This window comes from Musca domestica, unplaced genomic scaffold, assembly GCF_030504385.1.
Source record: "Musca domestica strain aabys unplaced genomic scaffold, Musca_domestica.polishedcontigs.V.1.1 42, whole genome shotgun sequence".
Classification (NCBI taxonomy): Eukaryota; Metazoa; Arthropoda; class Insecta; order Diptera; family Muscidae; genus Musca; species Musca domestica.
The window spans coordinates 4,322,251-4,344,616 of record NW_026712329.1 but is presented as its reverse complement, the minus strand read 5'-3'; the positions used below and the strand labels follow the sequence as shown (position 1 = coordinate 4,344,616).

The window sequence follows — 22,366 nt, the reverse complement described above, 5'->3', positions numbered from 1 at the left end:
TGTAAATAACTGCGTCTAAGGCTTTTAGACTGTCATTACCTAGAATGCCATGGAAGGATTTTAGACTAGGCATTAGATAGAATTTAAGTTTGTCGTCTAGTTTGAAAAGGTTTATGTACGTGTGTGATGTGATTTTTACATCACCTGCAACAGATTTTGCAAAGAATGGAATTTCATTTGGAATTATTTTTTTTACTAAGTCCGGTTGGATGTAGTTTTTACTAGATCCCGTGTCAATCAAGATTCTTAAGATTTTCCCGCTCTTCGTCCGACACTCAAAATATGGAAGCGAAGAGCTTGTCATTCTAAAAAATGAATGTCATCAAGTTCGGAATCTGCTTCATAGTTTGGTATATTATTTTCTAGATAAGAGTCATTGAAATAGTTTTCCGGATCTTGGTCGTAATTTTGTGGTGTATGTTCTTCAGAATAATCTTCGTAATTAATGTTGTCGGGCTCGAATGTATCTCCTGTATCTGTATTTATATGGAATGTTCGTTGGGCTTTCGGTGGACTAACGTTTTGTTTTGACGGTGGATTGGGTGGTCTTTTACCTAAGAATTGGTTTTGATTTGGTCTATTTGCGTAATTGATTTGTTGGGATCGAATACTGCGATCAACATCCATTGGCTCCGCTGGCTTTGGTGCCGTTGGGCGTGGTGGAGGCTGTCTTGGGTGGCCGAAACTTGGAATACCCATATTATAATTATTGTTCATTTTAGGAATATTTTGTGGGTTAGGTATGTAGGCTATGTTTGGATTGAACTGATGTTTGTTCCTTTGAAAATTATATCTTTGAGACGGAGTTGTTTGATAATAGGTTTTTTTAATTGGTTGAATATTTTGATTTTGGGCATGGTTAGTACGGAATTTTTGGTTTTCTAATTTGAGACATAAATTAAGAGCCTGGGGTAAATCCGCTGGTTCTCTCATTCCTAGTAATCTTGGTAGGTCGCCATTTAATCCTCTTATAAACGTATCGAGGGCTTTGCTCCTATAAGTTTGTGTTAGTAGACATAGAGCCTCATTTCCAGCTTCTAAACCTCCTAGTTTGTTCAGTATCAAGGATAGGTGTGAATAAACTGCCTGATAAAATTCCTGTACTGTGGAGTTCCCTTGAATTAGACCTGTCATCTGGTATTCTAATGTGGATACATCTCGTTTGTCGGCGTAGTGTAAAGTAAGGCACTTGGAAATTGCTGGCCAATCTAAAGGAGTGTTGTATGACTCCAATGCTATGTCCGCATTACCTACAATTTTATTTCTAATTATGTTCAAAATACCGTAGTACTTTGGAGTACCTTTCAGGTTTTCATATATTTTTAAAATTCTTTCCACGCTCTTTCTCCAAGAGTTAAACTCTCCTGGTTTCCCTGAAAATTCCCTCAGACATTTGACAACATCGGGGATCTTATCTAGGTCACTTATACTGCCTACGTGTTCCGCGTCAATGGTTTGATCGACGGCGTTTGTCTGAATTGCGTTCGGATTTAATGTAGCTTGTAGTACGTGAGGTAACTGACTATTGACTATTTCTAATATAATATTCCTAAGGTCTGTTAAGTTTATCTGTCCTGGTTCAGGTCTGTTAGATTGGTTTGGGGGATGGGAAGGATTTGGTGTAGGTGCGTTTAGAATTGGTGGACGGACTAGGTTGTTAGGATTTGCCATTTTATTTTAAAAATAATTCTATTCAGATGCAATTTAAGAATTATTTATTTTTAAATTTAACTTTTGTATTTTTTACAACGTTTAAACGAATTAAGTTTCTTTTTAACAAGGGTATTGAAATTGTATTTAAGTATAAAGTGCTTCTTTTTTTTTAATATAGTTTACAAATATATTGTATGTTTTATGCGGTTATTTTATGTCTATTTATAATTTATTATAAATATAAAAATAACTTACAATAGTAATAGCAGGTTTAAAGATGTCATGTTGGTATGTTCTTCTATTGTAACGATGTTATTGGTCATCTATTGTGGGGCTCAAAACTTTGTTGATCCTTTTCGTAGCTGCAAGATTTCTTCTTAGATTGGGATGTTTGTGTTGTGGGGTCACAGATAGCACTTTTTAAGTTCTTAGTTTTATAGAACAGTTTTTAATGTATTTTGGAAAATTTTTTTTTTAATTTTTTTCCAACCAATTTTTGTAATTTTGTTTTGATGTTTTCACCAATTTGCAATTTTCAATTTTTTCCAATTTCCAATTTTTTTTCAACACTCTTCGTATATTTATTTTGGAAATATTTTCATTTTTTTCAAACACTTTGTATTTTGGTTTTTGGTCATTCACAGATTGTGATTTTTTGAGTTCACAAATAAGTTAATTTAGATTTTTTTTGTAAATGATTTTTATGGGATTCGTATTTAACTAAATGTTAATAACTTCACTCATTTTTTTTTTACTTTTTAGTATACGTTTTTCCTTTAACAACTTAATAATTACACTTGGTGTTTTGACATTTTATTTGAGTTATCCTTAAAATAAAAACGTATTTTTGTTTTGAATCGGCTTTTTTTTAGCTTTAGTAAAACTTTTGTTTTTTTTTTTTTTTTTAAACACGTTTCGTCTGTCTTCAACAGAATTTTAAAAATTTCACTTGTTGTTTTTTTTTTTTACATATCAATGTATGTTGTCCTTTTAAAAATGTTCTTATTTATTTGTTTATTATTTATCGCGGGTGAAGTGGCTAGCGTGCAACGCGTCCTTTTCCCAATTTGTACTAAGGGGCCGTTTCTTCACTCTTTACGCGACACTGATTCGCTCGGGCGCCAGTTAGATCCTTACGTGATAAGGTATCAAAAAAAATTTGGATCAACGTGATCCTTACGCGACACTTTGTCAAAAAGGGCTCGCGATTTAATGTTATCCTGTAAGTTGCAATTATCGAAATTGCACTTACCGCTGTCTTTTATTACGCGTCACTTTATCAAAAAGGATCGCGGACTACTTTTGATCCTGTAAGTTGCAATTATCGAAATTGAACTTACTGCCGCTTTTATTATTAAAACCACGATTTTTCTATTTATTAAAATCAACTTTATTGGTTGGCTGCTGATCAAAGAGTGTCTTAAAAACTACATTACAATATTCGAGTAAGAATTAAATTTTAAAATTAATTTGCCTATTTAACAAAATTATTTTCCATGAAATCATGCCACTCTGTTGTTTAAAATTTAGTTGCTGTTACCAAAAACAATTCTTATTAATTTCGTCTACACGCGTAAAGCATTGCATGGGTTGACGAAGTCAACTACCGGAAATGCATTTTTGGGTTCATTAAAATTAATCGGAATTTGATGTTGGGAAAATATTTGGAGCAGACAAACGTCTGCAATGCAGATTCATGAGAATTGATTGCTTTGGAATAATTATTAATAAAAGAAACTATACTTTATTGGATTAACAACTTATTGTGTGTTAACTTATATAAGCTTTCTTGGAGTCATAATATGCACTCTACAGGGTGACATAAAAAATCTGCAACAAAGTCAAACGCCATAATTTTTATTTATGTTTTCAAATTTTACTGAATGAATGCAAAAAATTTCGGAAATAGCTTCAAATTTTATAATAAGTTTAGATTTGTTCGAATTGGTCAGCTTTGATACGAATTATGGCCTTCGAACGGCCAATGAAACCGGCACACGCTGCCCGAATGTTGCTCTGTGGTATTTTGACCCATTCCCGGCGAAGCGCTTGCTTGAGGTGATCGACACTTTGTTTTTTTTTTTAGTGCCAACCTTGCTTTCTAAAATACTCCAGACACAATAGTCCAACGGATTGGTATCTGGAGATTTTGGTGGCCATTCAGCGCTGAAATGAAGCGAGGAACCTCATTTTGTAATCATTCTTGGGTGGCGCGTGCTGAGTGCGATGGTGCTAAGTCCTGTTGGAATGTACAAGGTCTGCGGCCAAAATGTTTGCGTGCCCAAGGCTATAATACACCCTGCAGAATTTGCACATTTTCAGCTGATCTCTTTGGCAAGTAAACACGATTATTTTGTTTGTTTACAAACTGGTGGACAACGAATGTTTTCTCATCGGAGAAAACCAAATTCGGCAGATCACCACTTTTGGTCAAGCGAAGCAATTCTTTAGCTTTTTTCTGTTGCGGTGTATGTTCTTGCATTTTTTGGAATTTCAATGGCTTTACGCCGAACTCATTTCTCAATATTTGGCGAATGGAATATTGCGATATGTTCAGCTCTCGAGCAATTTTTCGGCCACTGCGACGCGGTTTTCCAGCCAAATATAAAGGAATCACACTATCACGCTTTAATTCCATCACGAATAACTTTTTTTCTGGGAAATTCTCACCAAAAAGTTTTTGTGCGCTTGTAAACAATATAATGAGTTTTCACTGGAATAATTTTAACAGCTGTCGGACGAGTGGCTTAGAAATGACAGCAGTCTGAAGTTGGTTGCAGTTTTTCATCCCACTCTGTATAACAAAGATTTTTTGTACAACAGGTGACAAAGAGCAGAAAAATGTAACTCTGTCAAATTTAGTGGGAACCAATTCCTATTAATAAAAATCTCCCATTTATTAGTTCCTACCGATTTAAAAGCTCAGCCACCCTAAAGCTCTAAATATAACGTAAAATGTCACAGAAAATCCCATTTTGGATGGGTCCGTGGACCTTTTCACGTACGTGATGGGGATATTTTTTTTGTCACTACTAATGATATATAAAGTGACCTATGTGCTTACCAAATTTTTTGTGGCTGAATTCGAAGAGCTTTTTGCAAGTGTTATCTCCTGACAGCTGCCTTAGTAAAGACCTTCTTGAAAAAGCTAATAAAGTAGCTTGTCGGTGGTTTGGTCCCATTAATCGGGAAATCAGACAACTGGGAAATACCTCTATCAAATTTATCAGCCATGTCATTCCCTACTAATTTAATAAGTTTAATAACATCTCGTATTTCCAAGAGGGCTTCTGATATCTATGACACTTGATAGCTTTAAGGGTCGTCTGACTTTTTCTACGGACGTAATAATAATGCGCTATCAACAGTGGTCCTACACTGGGACAACCACCCGGGAACTTCGAGGTGGAGTTCGTGAACCGATCATGGGGCTTTCAGCTTATTTCAATTCCCAGTCCATTCAATTGTGATTAGGGATTCGATTCATATTTTTTTTTCCGTTTTTTGCGTCAATACTCTTTCAATGATCATTAAGTTCTGCGACCATCTATATTTACATGTTTTAACCATATCCTCAACGGGCAACTACTCATTGCAACCCTTTGATACAAACTTATCTCGTCGAAAGACCAAGTATTTTATTTCCCAAAAGTCAGCACCATTTAATATTGAAGATCTCTCTCGTTCTTTGTGACAATATTACCATATTTAATCTACAATGCTATAGGGTTAATACAATTCGACTAAGACAACGATTCATCAGTAATTTTTTTTTTACTTTTTAACATTCCACTGCTCCTTTCGTTGACACAGTTCAATGGTAACAGTCTCCAGCCGGTACTTTTTCTCTTCTCTTTCGATTTGGCGATTCGATCACAAATCACATTGACCGTTGTCGGTTGGTTGGTTGGTCGGTGGGCACTCGCAGCACTCGGCCGGTGTTTGTCATCTGTTGACCGAATTCACTTCCAACTACGAAATATAAAAAAAGCAAAACAAAAATGTGGTCCAACAAGTTTTCCTTACAGCTATGCTTGCTGGCTGACTTTACTTCTTGGCTTTGCTTGGACATACATACACATATCAGATTACATTTGCGAGTTGAGTGTTTTGCTGCTGTTGCTGCTTTTTAAATTATGATCATATTTTTTTCGTTTCAATAAAACCCCCTAAAATATGATCATTAACTATGGTGGCATGTTAATGTCGATTTGAATAATTCTCTCATTTAATTTGCGGATCGAATATTATTGAAATTTAAGCCAGCCAGCTTTCTTACAGGGTGTCATTTTTTTTTTGTTATTTTCATTATTATGTTTAAGTAGGTACTTGTAAATATTTATTAATTTAATTTACATAATTTTTGTTGCTGTTGTTGTTCAAGATAATAAATACGCATCACTTGTCGAGGTGTAAATTCACAATTTGCTCAATGAATTTACATTGGGAGGAAATGTCTGGAAGTGAATGGTAATGTATTCAGAAGCTTTTTTTTTGTATTTAAGTGTGAAAAAGTGATTAATTTTTTTTAAATACTCCAATATAAGGAATTTCATACCTAAGCAGTCATTGATATTGTTATTGGATTCCCTGATATATATACCACATTGGATTGAAAAGTTCGACTTATTGTGTAAAAATTGTCAAAATCTTCTCCTGTGTTGACAATATTCTGCAAAGAAAATAAATGGGGCTGAGAAGTCATATCGGGGTTTTTACCGCTATAGTATGTCAACTTGAGATTTCGATTTAAAGTTTTGAATATTTTTTGGGAAAGAGGTGTTCTTCCCGTTAACTTGAATATATTTGACTTGGAAACGAATACAATAATATGTACATGGCCAAAACTTCAAAATGTGGGAAATTGGGAGATATGGGAACTTCACAAAAAGAGAAGCCTGTTTATTTTAAACAAGCTGAACCCGGTGCGCTTCGCTACCCCTTTTGATTTGAAATACATTCAAAATTTTATATACAAATATTTGTTGGTTTAGAAAAAAAGACAAATTCAAAAATTTAAAAAACGTAATTATTGTAATACATTTTTGCGCAAACAAAGAAATAGCTCGGTCTACCAAATTGGAGGCACATACCGTGCTTGGTGCATCAAATATGTGAAATCGGCCGAGAATATATGTGGGAGCTATATACTAATCTAAACCATTTTCTAATTAATTTATCATATTTATTATTGGGACCAAATTTCATTGGAATCGGACATACATATCGAGTTTGGTGCATGAAATCGGCCCGGTCCGCGTTGCCGGCCCGTAGTTTTTGTCTATTATGCATATTTTCCCAAGCATAATTATTCACAGATATGACTGATATAAGTGTTCACGTACTGGTCGATTAAAAGTGTTTTGAAATACCTGTGCCCATTTTTACGCCGTGGGCTTTCATATTTAAACCGAGGGCTTCAAATGTGTGGATGTACAAATCTATTAAAAAGCATATATTATTCGTATCCCCATGTAAGGGATTAAATTAATTTTTAGTATGGTAAAAATCGTACCAAAATTTTCCAGTCAAATGAGCAGTAATTTGGAATTTACTGTATTTTCTACACCTCATAACTGAGGGCCGAACGATTTAAGAATAGCCAAAGTTAATTACTTTTTTAAACCCAGTAACACCTTACATTGTGCATTAGAGTCCTCATAAGCCCCACTAACCATGTCTGTCTGTTTTTCCGCCAAAAGGTGAACTTGAGGGGGTACTATTACATGGAGAAAATTCTAAAATTTTGTAGATATCTTGAAATTTTTGTGTAAGATTTTCACCCCGCAAATACACATTTTTAGCCAAATTCTTAGAAATATGGTAAAATCAGGAGGTACCTTTATATGGGCACTACTCCGACCTACATCGACCTACATTGAAAACTTTCTTCTACCTCTTATAATCCAAGATGACAAATAGAGGCCAAATCAAAAACATAGCGGAACAACATAGCATGTCAAACTGAAAAATTCGAGTGATTTAAATAAGTAAAAATAGTTTTATCCACCTCATAAATGAGGACAGAATGATTTCAGAATAGTCAAATATTATTACTATTTTACACCCATTACCGTAAGATGGGAATTAATTTTATTTGCCATTTAAATTGTAAGTTGGAGACCCCATAAAGACCATATTTTTCATCATAGTATAATTCAGTGACGACTCAACAAATATTTGGTCCCGTGCTACTTTCTTATATTTGTAATTTGTTCATGTTTTCACAAATTATTTCATATAGATCTACATCCCAAATCTACGTTCCCAACCAATATTCTCTTGGGGGTTACAAATTCAATAGAATACAATATTTTCTTTTCTGAACACACATTAGATGTGAAAGTGGACTTGGGGATACTCCAATATGGGGACTTTACTTAAATAAATTCCTATGTGGCACTCTGTATGATGGTTCCCCACCCCAGGGTAACATAAGTACAATTTTTTAGCCAAATCAATTGATGAATGTTGTCAAGACAAATATGGGCCTAACAGTACGTTTATATATAAAGGGGTTAACCCACTGGATTTGGATTTAAATTGTCATATCCATTACTTATACTTCAAATAAATCCCCTTAAAGTAGGTTAACCCTACAAAAAGCTCTAACATAAACATGGCATTATTCTAAAAATTTCAAATTTTATGCGAAGATTAGAAACAAAGATGCCAAATGAGGGCCAAACAAAGAAAAAAGTGGCCAAGTCCGCAAAAATATCTTAAATCATACGGAGGTTATATAAATATGGGTTAAATAGGGTTGTACCCTTATCCGAGAATTATTATTATTATTAAGGTATTTTGAATGTTTGGAAAGGATAGAAATCCTTTTCTTACTAAAAGTCCCATTCGCTCTACTATTTTGCACCCTTTATATTTAGTATTTTACTGATTGTACTCCCAAAGAATTTTGCATTTTGAGCTCTCATTGGACGGATTATTGTCACATGAAAGAAGTAGGTCCAGGCTTTGAAATGAGCCCCATTAGGTTTTTTGGTCATTTTTGTTTGTTTAAATGTGTTCGCATCTTCCAGCTGAAAAACGGTGTAGGCCCTGGAGTTGAAAGGTAGATGTCAGTTTACATAGTATTTCGCACTTATTTCATTTTTTTGGTAAAAATTATATATATTGAAAAATTATTCTTTATTTTGTTCACAAAAAATTCCATTGAATTCAATATGATAATACAAAGTGAAAAAATCTTCAACTTATTCGCTGATTTTTTACAGCAAATGTTTAAAGATCCTTGTAAAGTTTGTCAATAGAATGTACAATTATTTTTAAATTCGATTCCATTGATTTTTTTTTTAGATTTTTTCCCGATTTGAGAATTTTTGCAATGAGATCTCTTTTTTGTGATTTTTTAGCGATTTTGAAAAAGTAATTATCTTTTAACTTTGGTGTGAAAGCGTTAAATTATTTCGATATTCCATTTCGCCACCACATAATTCGGCACTACACTTCCATGTAACCCGCCATCAATATCAGTTCTCAAGAAATCAAGTCAATTTAAATTAATATTCGATTTCAAAAATAAAATATAAAAAACACTACAAATGTACATTAGAAAAAAGTAAGTCAAAATGGAAAAAAATCATGCAAAATAAAACATTACTATTGTACATTTCAAAAGTCAAAATGAAAATGTTAATATATCACATTTTTACGCGATTTTTTTGGATATTATCCTTTTCGGAGAGGAGATAATTCCGAATTTGTGTGAATCGTTAAAATCAGTCCAGCGGTTCTTAAGTTATAAGCGTAGTAACTAACACAACTTTCTTTTATATATATAGATTTTTAGTATAGTTGGCACCAATTTATTGACCACCCTATGAATCATATTAAACCCAATTCGGTTGAATAGTTCAGTTGGAACCTTGAGTTGGAACCTCAGTCGGAACCTTGATCTACATTGCGGAATTTTTGTAAATGGAATTTCTATCGTCTGAAAATCTGAAACTGAAATTTCTGTCTGAAACCTTAAAAATATCGAGAATAAGGAGGTTAGTTTAGGGGCGATACTAAACAGTGGATATTCATTTGAAAATTTCGGTAGTGTTGGAGATGTGTTCCCATATTGTATTATTTTGAAATTAAATTGTTTTTTTCCCTCGTTTATTTAATTCTTTATCAATGTTAATTTTTCTATTGAATTATTATTTTAACTTTTATTAAATATGTTTAAACTTAATATAAGTATACAATGATTATAAAATGTAATTAATTTTTAAATAAAAAATATTAAATTTTTTTTTTATTTTAAAAAATGTTCTTACTTCCCTTAAATGAAGGTGAACATAGAGGATGGTTTATACACTATTTCAGAACAATAATGGCCAAATTAGAAAGTCACTGCAAAGGGGGTTTGTCCTTCAAAACTACTATGTCACTGGATTCTAATACAACGATTCAAGGGTGAAAAATTCATAAAATTCCGCGATTATGATTTGACGTTTCATAAAAAGGACACGATTACAAAATCGGCGGAACTTTAAAATTTCTTTAAGAAATGGAAAATATTATCTGCGATTGTCCTGTAAAATACCCACGAATATAATCGACTTTTAAAAGCTCCAGGAATATGGCTCTCGTCATATAACTCTTGTTGTTCCTTAACCCCACTATTATTAATCTGTTGATATTTGGAAACTTATTATTATTGCCGTTACGTGAGTTCTTTGAAAAAAAAAAAAAAACTATGAAGTATAAACTTCCAGCTTTAGAGGTCCTTTATAAAAGTCCACAACTATAGTTCTGGCGGTGCTTCAAAAAAGTCCACAATTACGGCTCTCGTTGTCGTCGTCAAAAAAAAAAAAAAAAACTCTTTATGTGGTCCTTCAAACAATCGACGATTATTCCTCTGGACAATGATTAATAAATCGAAGTTTATGCCTCTGGTATTCTTTTAATATTTTAATACTGGTTGCCGTTTAAACAAATTATGGTATGGCTATTATGAAAGTCTTTCAAAAAATCCAAAATTAAATATTAATTAAAAGTCCACAATTATAGCTCTGTCGGTCCTTTCAAAAAGGCCATAATTATACCTCTGGTTGGGACAACGATGATTATGGCTGATCGAATACGTTGATCGTAAATATTTCAATGATTACGGCCCTGGAGGTACTCTAAAAAGTCTATTGATCCTTATAAACCCACTATTGTTCTGTTGCACTTAAATAGTATTTACAAATTTGGAGGCTCTATAAAAAATCATAAACTGTGGCTGTACTTTAGATATTATAAGGTTTTGAAAAATCCATGATCACAGATGACATGATTACAGCTTCGGAGGTCTTATAAAAATCAGTGCCATTTTTCTGGGGGTGTTTAAAAAATACGCTTAAAGCAAGACCATTACATGATTAGTATTTTCCATTTGTTCAATTCATACTGCCAAAATGCTCTCTTGAATTCGAGAAGAGAATAAAACTCACTCAAATTTTTGCGCTGGCATTGGGAGTAGAATATTAATATTACTCGAACTGGGAGTAGAAAATGAAGTTACTCGAACTAGGAGTAGAAAATGAAGTTAATCGAATAAGAGCGAGGGAGTATACTAACTGAAAAGCGAGTAGATTCTACTTTTGTCGAGTACTCTTTATGTTTTTGCCATATCGTTGTTGTATGTATATTTTCTCAACATATTGCTACAAACATAAAACCAAATCCTTTGAAGAGCATTATTGTCTAAATATTATTCTAAGAGCATTATTGTCAACAAAGCGTAATTGGTGTTTTTGTACACAACGTACTCCCCTTTACTTTTGCTGTTTTTCCCCTTCTTGGTTCTTATACATGAACACACCAACCCCAGGCCACAGCAAAATCGAAATCGAAAAGCTGCTAAGCACAGCCCAGACACACAAATGTTTTCATTCGATTTGACTCTTGGAGCCAACTTTTACTCTATTTCGAGCATTCCGACTCCCACTCTACTCTTTAGACATAAAACAAAAGAGTTAAGAGTAAACTTCATGTAGATTTCGCAGCCTTCGAGCTCTCTCGCTCGCTGGCAAATGGGCACTGGTTCAAATCTCCATGAATAAGTAGAACGAAAGAAAAATTGAGAAAAAAAATTTCTCAAAATGATTTCTTATCACGTAATATATCGGAGAAGAAACAGTTAAATAGTAAAATCTCGTTTTCTAAACATTTCTTAATTAATTAAAAGTTTTTAATTTTTTATGGCAGAATTATAAAGATTTGCATAATATTAACGTAAATCATAATATATCCCAGAGAGCAGAGGCTGGAGATGGACATTTATCTACCGACCGCACACAATATACACTCACACACTTAATTCGATATTCATTTTTTTACATTGTTGTTGTTTTCTATAAAAACAAGTCACGATATCTCCACAATGTGCAGTTAGCATTCGCAGTTGCTAGATCGCTCGTCGTATCTTATTGTCTGAGTCGTCTGTGTCTACAAAAGATTAGAAGAAGCAAAAAAGCAGACATTTGAAATGTTTTCATTTTTTTTTTTTTCATAATTAACGATCAAAAGTCATTGCGGAAAAATTAATCATTAACACCAATTACCACATAGAACAAAGTCTCATACCTACAATAAGGCTGAAATGCTGCCGGGATGATTTATAAAACCAATAAAAATTCTAAGAAAAAAATTGGCGACCTTCTTGATACAAATATTGATAGACGGCTTCCATGTGATCTGCCAGACATTAAGTCGTTTTTTTAACACATATCTTCCCATTGAATGCCCACCCTCCATATCCGATGCTCATAAACTTTACGCTGGGAATAAATATATAAAAAGGTTATTTTTTTGTTAATCATCTTTCATTTGACGCAGCCAACACCAATACCGCGAAAAAAGTGAGACTAATAATAACAATAATACTCTTGAATTTATGTAGAGTCATAGTTCTGGCGGCGATAAGATAAAAGAGCCCAAACAAGTTGCACTATGCAAAAGCTGATTTAGTTTTTTGCGCTGTTCGAAACCAAAGTAAATATTGTGAAAATCGGATGGTAGGATGGTGGAGGTAAAAAACTACTAATAAATAGTTATATGAGTTAAACGGTAAATCAATGGTCAGTTCTCTTATAGTTAGCATGTCACATTTGTGAAAATTTGGTGAACTCGAGTAGAGAAGAAAACTCGCTCTAATTTGAGCGGGTATATTCCTGTGAGTGCAAAAAAGAAGAAGAGTAAAATATGCTCGGAATCGAGCCTATTCTAATCCAGTCGATTACTCTTTTTTATTTTTTTTTGTCATACCGTAGATTTATTTGTAAACATGAGCACAAAAAATACTTTGAAGAGTATTATCGTCAATCTACATATACTAAAATTGCACATGACAGGAAGGATAATTTTTTGATTTTTGTCCGAAAAGTCTACAGGACCTGATTTTGAAGTTGCTCTACAGGTCCCAATTATAGACTAATCGTCGCGGAAATTAGCATGGTGCTAGAGCCTAGTGCAGGGCAGAAATCTTCCAATTTGGATGGTCATCGGGTAATATTTTGTGGGTGAAATAGACCATAACATTTGTTTTAAATAGAAGACAAATATTTCAGTAAAGGCGAATATTTTTCATCCGGGCGAAATCTCAAATATATAGGAAAAGGTCAATTCTAGCCGCTACGAAGATGCCAATATATATAGTGAAATATATACAATGTGTATATACAAAGGAAGGAATGTTAGCTAAAATGTAAAATGCTTATATCTCAAAAATGGCTTAACTAATGTTGACAAATTTTGCCAATTCAGAATGAAAAGAAAAATCATTATGAAAAAAAATTCATAAAAAGATGCCAATAATGATGTTAATAAAGATTTTGTAGTCATATTTTTTTTATCGCATGCGATTTTTTCAATTTGACTTATAATATTTAAGGGTACATTTTGTAATGTTTTTTCACCTTGCAACACAGGTTGGGGTTATTATATGCAGATTGCAATTATCGTCCGACCCTCACGAAGATCTAGGCCTATTGTTTTGGCCTATTGTTTTTAAAGATGTCCGCAATATATTTAGGGGTTGAAATGGACCAACAACTAAAAATGTTCCTGATTTTGCAGCCGTTATAAAGGTCACAAATTGAAACAAAGGTCACGAAATAAAGGTAGAATGGACCACCACTTTTGTACAAAAAATACCAACATTTCCATTCTACCGAAACATTGTAAATAACTTAAAGGCGAAATCCAAAATACACAAAAGACTTTTTCTGGCATTTTATGCCGATTTCGTTGACGAATATAGCCAAATATCGTAGATGAACAGATCACATAGATGAGTCTAAACTTGGAGATACAAAGGGGTATTTTGCTTTTGGAGATGATCGCATAATATTTAGGGGTTCAAAAAAACCAAAAACAGAAAAGTTTTCCGGATCACACAATTGAAACCAATCGATACGGAATTTTGTTTAAGAAGAGTGTTAAGGACAGGGAAGAATTCTTCTAGCATGTTAGATTACCATTGGATTATATTTAGCTGTAAAATGGACAACAACAACTAACAGCACGACGGAGTACGTAAATATTGGGCAAATGTCCCTGGTCAAAAAGCTAAGGGTAATATCAGGGCAGTGATCTATGTCATAATTTCAAAAGCGAAATCTTCCAAAATTGATTTGGACATAAGAGGGCTTCTAACATATTGTAGTGTTGTAGGGTATCACATGGTTGGACCTGCACGTCTATAGCCATTGCTTACTTGTTTTTATAATAAGTATTGATTTTTCCACACCTCGTCAACATCAACATACTTTGGAATCTAATTTTCGTGCTAGTATTCTTTGTTATCCCCTCTAGATGAGTATTTCCCTCTTCGTAGTAATTCCGTATCCAAAAATCTCAAGGTCGTTATTTTTCTAACCAGTTAATTATCACGTTCTTTTAATTTGATATGAAAATGCCAACAATTCGTTAGATGCCTCAATAAGTTTCGTTGAGTTCCCTTTCTAAAAATATGTATGTGTAGAACAAAAAAAAAAAACTTTACTCTCCGCGAATGTCATGATAAATTATTGTCACGTTTGAATACGCCACCGCTACTGCCAGCCACACCATTACCAGCGACCGACCAGCAAGCACCGCCAACAGCGACGACGATATTCACATTTGGCTTCTTATCGTCTTAACTATTTGATTCTATTATACAAAAAGCCATTAATTATTTATGATTCCTATTTGAGTAGATCCCCACACATACACTCTCATATATATATACTTATACTCTCCAAATTAAAGAAAGAATGCGCGAAAAAAAGAAAACAAACGAACTGAAAAAAATACCAAAGCTTTTTTTGTTGGTCGAGGTTTGTGGCTTTTTTTTGTTCGCTCGCCATTTTGGCGCTCTTTACTGCTACATACAGTGTGCACAGAAATTGTTTAGATAATTTTTTTTTTTGTTCAAAATTATCCGAGAGATTCATATGATTTAAATATTTTCATTCCATGATCTACATTTACATAAATTCAAAAATAAATACAAATTATTTAAATTAAAATGCGACTCAAATTTACTCTTCAAGTCATTGATATCAACTTAACGTTTCCATCTCTGGCTTGGAAAAACCACAACCATTTGATCTATATTAGCTAATAAGAAGAATGCCTCGAGTCTATATTAGAGACTAGGCCTTGTAAGTAATTTTACCCATGGCCATCTATGAGAGAGACCATTCTTCTATAAATAGCTTTTAATTTTTTTTAAACATCTACAAATATTTATGGAGTTAAAAAGAATTCCAACCAACTAACCTACCACTTGTAAAGAATTTATGTCAATGTATGAGATTGTAAAATTGTTCTCCTAGACTTTTACGGGTACAACAATTAACTTGTTGTTATAGACAAACATCATAAATAAACGCTTAAAAATAGCTTCAATCTAAACACCTTTTTGTGTTGAAGAGACAGTTGCGACAAAGCCGGGCTGTACGAAGATGATGGGTAAGAAATCCGAAACAGAAAACATGAAAAAATTAACAATTTAGCTTTTTTTCAATATTTTATGGTAGTTGCGGATTGTTCAGGTTTCTGGTTCTCTTTTATATTTTAAATACGCTTTTAACATATTCTAGTAGCTGATATTATTATAAATTGGTCAAAACGTCTCAAATCTTGATTATTTTTAAGCAACTTTTTAAGAATCTTTTTAAACCCAAAATCGTGGATTTTATACCCTTGACGTTACACGGCAAAAATACTCATTACAAATAGTTGGCAGTTGTTTTTATACCCTCCACCATAGTATGGAGGGTATACCGTGACACCTCGAATTATACATTTTAGACCCCCATATTTAAACTGCTGACAACATCAGAGACCTAAATAACAAATATCGATTCCTGCCTTATTCCTTCACCCAAAACCAAAATTAGTGTCAATTGGTAGTTTTTGTACAAATATAGGACACATTTCCAAAACCACCTCCACATCGTAATCACAGACACCAATAAAGACCTAAATTTAAAAATTTTTTTTTTAGTATTATTAAGTAGTATCCTTACAAATATAGGGCGCATTTCCAAAACCACTTCCATATTCTAACTGCTGATAACATCAGAGACTGAAATAACAAATATCGGGATTCCAGCCTTACTCCTTCGCCCATATTTCAAATTTAGTATCACTTAGTAGTTTTGGGTAGTAGTTTTTGCACAGAAGGCATTACCAGAACTATCTCCATATCTTAACCACAAACACCATCATAGGCCTAAATAACAAATTTCAGAATTCCAGCCTTATTTCTTCACCCAATTCCAAATTTAGTCTTATTAAGCAGTTTTCTCACAAAAATTGGACGCATTTCCAAAACTAGCACCATATATTAACCACTGATAATATCTGAGATCTTAATAGCAAATATCGGGCTTCTAGCCTCATTCCTGCTTCAATTCCATTCTTGATCAGCTTAAAATTCAATGTCGATTTAGCGATGTCAGTCCGCCTGTCCTTCTGTCCGTCTGTGGAAATCACTCTAGCTTCCGAATGAAATGAAGTAGATTGATAAAATTTTACTCAAATGTATATTATGTCTGCAGGACTTTTGGTATTGAAAACGGGCCATGTCGGTTCATGTCTTCGTATAGCCCCCCCATATAACGGTACCTCCCGATATTCGGTATTTTGATGATTTTAGGGACATCATTCACCGGAATTTTTTCATATTTGGTATTTGATGTTCGTAATGGATATTGTTTTTGTAGGTCCACGTCTTCGTATAGGCGCCATACAACGGTACCTCCCGATATTCGGGGTTTTTGATGATTTTAGCGACATCATTCACAGGCATTTTTTTAAGTTTCGCATTTGAATATTGTAATAGCTTATGACAAATGTTATATATACAGGTCCATGTCGTCGTATAGACCCTAATATAACAGCTAACAGTTTAACAGCATTTTTAACAGATTTTATTGTTTTTGAGTATTGCCAAATTCGTTCGAAATGGTGGAGGATATTCAAAGTTCGGCCCAGCTTTTTTACTTTTTCTTTTTGTTCTACCTCACTACATTTTTTCTCTTCACGAATTGTTTTTTTCATTTTCATCATTTGGCTGTTATTTTTAGAAGAATAACATAAAAAAAGAATGTGTGTAGTATTTTGCTTTGCTATTCTTTTTTCATTCTTTCATTGAATTCTTCTCCTCGCTCGTTCGCCAAACATTGCTGCCGAATTAAGTAGCGTAAATTAATGTTGATTGTTTTTTTTTCTTTCGGAAGCATTTTCTGTCTAATATGATATCTTTATGTTGGCATTTATTTTCCTAAGTACATGCCTACATACACACACCTATGAATGTGTGTGCGTGTTTTCGAAGTAGGAAAAAACTAGAATTTGCTTAGTATTTCTAGCGATTATGTTTTGCTAGAGAGCAATTAAAATATGTTTATGTGTCTAAAATAATTTGTGTCATTTGTATGTTGATATGTTCTCGTTTTTGTTGTTGTTGTTGTACTTCACAGCATTTGTTTTGTATTTTGCGGCTTTTCGGCATTGCATGTATGTTTGTAGTCTTCAATTGTCAACCGCACAAAATTAGGTTAGGTCAGTGTCGCCAGTCAGCAAGTCTATGGAATAATTACCCGCTAGTTCGACAAAACATCAATTGACGGGTTTTCTATAGTAATTTCGTCGATTACTTCCTACAGTACTTACTTATGTATCCACTAGTATAATACGAATGATACTATTGATACTATTCATAGCATACACCATTAATGATTTTGATTTAAGGGTATGTACTTATTTCAGTATCCCAAAGTAAATGAACGGTTCGTCGATTGTATCAACTGCGCCTTACCATGGGATACTTAAGTAAGTTCACATATTCTTTTGTTTCTCTTTGTTCGATTCCGTTATTTTCTGGAATGTGTGTGATGCAAAAAAAGCTTGGTGTTTGACAAATTTCATTTACTCTTTGATCAACAATCCAAGTGTTTAGTCATAAATTGTGTGTGCTCCCACCAGTGAAGTAATAAAATATAAATTGGTTTGTAAAATTTGATAGTTTGGTGTTTTTGTTTAGAGGTAAGTAAAATGATTAGCAAACGGCATTTAAAAAGATTAATAAAAAATTAAAAGGAAAAATATGTGGGCAGATTTATGAATGTTGAGATAGGAAATATGGACAACACCACCTAGTAATGCACAAGAAAGTCAAAATTTAAGCATTAGCCAAAAATTGAAGGAATGGAATATAAAACACAGACCATCACGAAGTTGTGTAAAGGACCTTATTGAAATATTGAGAGAGGAAAATATAGTTGTTACTCCATTTTATAAGTTCCATTGCCCGAATAGACCGATAGTGGAAAACATTGCTGGTGGTGCATACATGCACATTGGTTTGTCGTTCCATTTAAAGAGGATAGCCGAAGTATTAAATCTACCCACAAATATTATCATTGATATAAACGTAGATGGTTTGCCACTTTTCAGAAGTTCCAAGACACAGTTGTGGCCAATATTAATAAGAATTACAAATGTAGAGAGTCAACCAGTATTTCCAATTGGCGTTTTCGTTGGAAAAAGTAAGCCAGCGACATGTGAGGAATTTCTTTCTCGTTTTATTGATGAAGTATCACCATACTTGGGAACTGGCATAGAATTAATTGGCCGTAAAATTAGCATTAGAGCAGTTCTTTGTGACGCACCTGCCCGTGCATTCATTACAGGCACTCCTTCTCAAGCATCACGACATGGATGCTCAAAATGTACGCAACGAGGAAAGAAATGTGAGGGAACATTAACATATAGCACAACATCGGAAATACTTATTTCAGATGAAGATTTTCGTGTGCGAAAATATCCTCATCATCACACGAAGAAGTACTTAACCCAAAAAACGCCATTAGAATTCCTTAATGTGCGAATGATTACCCAAATACCATTAGATTGCATGCATTTAGTGGATTTAGGCGTAATGCGAAACATTTTGTTAAGGCTTATTAATAAGAAAATTTGTTGTCCAACGCCAAGGGAAAATTTGCAAAACATTTCTAAGAAACTTTTATCTCTGCGTGGCCGAATTTGCACGAAAGCCACGATCATTGGATGATATTTCATATTGGAAAGCCACTGAGTTCAGACAGTTTTTGTTGTACACAGGTGTTGTAGTTTTAAAAGACGAAATACACGATGATGTGTACTATGAATTTTTATTGTTACATTGTTCTTACAGAATGATGTGTTGTCCCAAACACTGCGGGAAAAATTTGAATACAATTGAAATTCTCCTCAATTTATTTGTACAAAATTTCCCGCTAATATTTGGAGGAAATAGTGTTTCGTACAATGTACATAATCTACTTCATTTAAAAGATAGTATTGACCTCATTGGTAATCCAACTGAAAATTCGTGCTATTCGTTTGAAAATTATTTACAAAGTTTAAAAAAATGCGTAAAAAGGCCATCAAAGATTTTGAACAAATTTATAGGAAAGTTTGTGAAGAAAAGTTTTGCACCAAAACACAATACAAAGGTCTTAATGCACACGAAACCAAATTTCATTTTAAAAGTTGTACTTTGACTTCGAAGGCACCGGATAACATATGTTATATTAAAAACGGAATTCCTGTTCATATTCATGGATTTTCGCAAGAAAATGGAGGAACCCTCATTGGACACAAATTTTTAAATATTCCAAGTTTTTATAAAGAACCGTGTGATTCTATTTCATTAGGAATTTATTTAGTTGACTCCAAACTTTCTGACGAACTTCAGAACTTTCCATTAAGTGAAGTAGAATGTAAAGCAATTCGATTTCCTTATAATTCTCAATCTGTATTGATTCCTATTCTACACGCCTGTTTTTAATACCTTTTTTTATTTACACATTAAGAAAACTATATAGCATGTCTTCTTCACCGAGCCCACCAAAAAAAAAATAAAACGCGTAACATTAGCACCCTATTCTGAAAGTAAGTATTTTTTTTATTTTATATGTAATGGGATTTTTTCTAAATATTCTAACTTTATTCTAATTTCAGACATACCTACATCAAATACTAACCTCAATGATGTTTTAAAGACAATTGAGGGTGTCAAAAAGGATACAGAATCCTTACAAAACCAATTTAACGTCCTTCAAGGTAATTTTTTAATAAGAATATTTTCAATAAATTATTTATATATATATATATATATATATATATATATATATATATATATATATATATATATATATATATATATATATATATATATATATATGTATATATGTATATATAAACATATAATCTTAGGACAGATCAAGTTTGTTGCAGAAGCACTGGCGGAAAATAAAGTATTATTGACCAAAATTTTAAAGCAAACATACGAAGAAATTCCGGTAATACAGAAGTTTCCAATAAAATCTGAAGAACAATTAATTGAAATTGACAAGGAAATAAATGCTGAAAATAGAAATCAATATGTAAGATATTTCATCATTTTTATTATAAATATGAATAGCTGTATATCAAGTTTTTCTTTAGATAAAAGCAATGAGATCAATGCTAGAACCAGCCGGGGTTCACAAAAACTTAAAATGCATCCTAAACGACAATGTTACCATGGCCTACAATGTCGACGGTGTTCAAGGGAAGAAAAGTTTTAAACAACTTAAAAACTTTTATGGTGTTCTGTTAGGTAAGCATAATTATAGTCTTAAAACCCGATATAAATAATACATTTATATTTTTTTCATTTTCAGAAGCGGTCTCAATGGCCAAAACAAATAATATTGGTCCAGCGGATGACCAAATTCGGAAGGCAATTCAATTGCAGAAAAGGAGAATTTTTAAAAATATGTCGGTGCAAAGACATGCTGATCAAAAATAAGCCAGACAAATACATTTCAGACGTTTATTTTCATTATTTGAAGTATTTTTGAATTAAATATGTGGATTTTGATTTCATAGGGATCTTCTGCATAGTACTGCGTATGCAGAATTCGTTTATTATTAATCATTAACGAAGTAGATCATTATTCATCGTTAACGAAGTAATTTATTATTCATTGTTAACGAAGTAGTTCATTATTAATGATAAACGAATAGTCACTGAACTTGTCATTACTGTTTTCGTTAATGGAAGGTAAACGAGAGGGTGACGATTACATACCTCCAATGACATCCCCATGTTAAATTCGTCACTCAAACGCGTGGCTAGTGTATTGGCGAGTAGGTACTGGTACTTTCTTTTGGAACAATGGTATAAGTACTTATGTAGTGCTTACCCGAACAAGCGGGTTATAATAAGCTTGAAAGAAATACACACATACATACGTTTCATTTTAATGGTGTATGTGTGTAAGTGTTTGACAGGCACCCAGTAAACAATTTTTTCCGACTGCTCTGATTTTAGATTTTTTTCCGAAATTTCTGACGTTTTTTTCAGAAATTTCTGATAGAAATTGGTCCGATTTTCTAAACGTTTTTTTTTTAGAATTTCTGCACATTTTCCTGTGTTTTTAAGCGAAAAAAAACTCGAAAAATGTACAAACGGAGAGAGTAGATTGTCTATTGCTCTGGCATATTCTCTCCCACATGTAAACGGATGGTGGTGGTTTGACACATTCTCTCCCATAGTAGTTGTTGTTGTGATCATTCATTTCAAGATCTCAACAACAACAAATGCAAAAATGCTATTTGTTATTGTTATTGTGAACTGTTAGATTTTCCGTTGTAAAAATGTGCCTTTTGTTGTTGTTGTGAATCAGCCTCTTTCTCTTTCGTTCCCAAAAAAATATGATGGAAAAAAATTGCAAAAACAACTACATACCGGTTTTCTGTGTGCACTGCTTTTTATTTTTAGTTCTTGTTTAGCAGTTGAAACTAAAGACCTGCACAAGACGAATTGTATGAATTATGCTTTTTTCGACACACTGACTTTGTCTACTCAATCATGCGCTATGTATTTGATAGGCAATGACAACCAAATTCAGAAAATCTGAATTTTATTCCGAATTTTCTTTCGAATTTTGACCGATTTCTTTTAGAAAATCTGAATATTCCGCCGAATTTCCAGACGAATTCTGCCCGATTTCTTTCAGAAATTCGGAGTTGTCCTCCGAATCTTTTCCGAAAATCTAATTTTTTCTCCTATTTTTTCAAGAATTTTCACCGAATTCGGACCGAATTCGTCCAGAAAATCTAATATTTTTTCAGATTTTTTTCAGAAAATCTTTCCGAATTCGGTGACCACGTCCATACAACTTTCGTACAG

General features: G+C 33.2%; 1 protein-coding gene and 1 pseudogene across 4 annotated transcripts in view; both read left to right on the top strand.

Annotated features, from left to right (window-relative positions):
* Positions 1-22,366, top strand: part of LOC101893612 (forkhead box protein O) — a 131,098-nt gene that overhangs the window by 26,717 nt on the left and 82,015 nt on the right. The window lies entirely within an intron of this gene.
* Positions 18,494-19,387, top strand: LOC131804312 (uncharacterized; annotated as a pseudogene).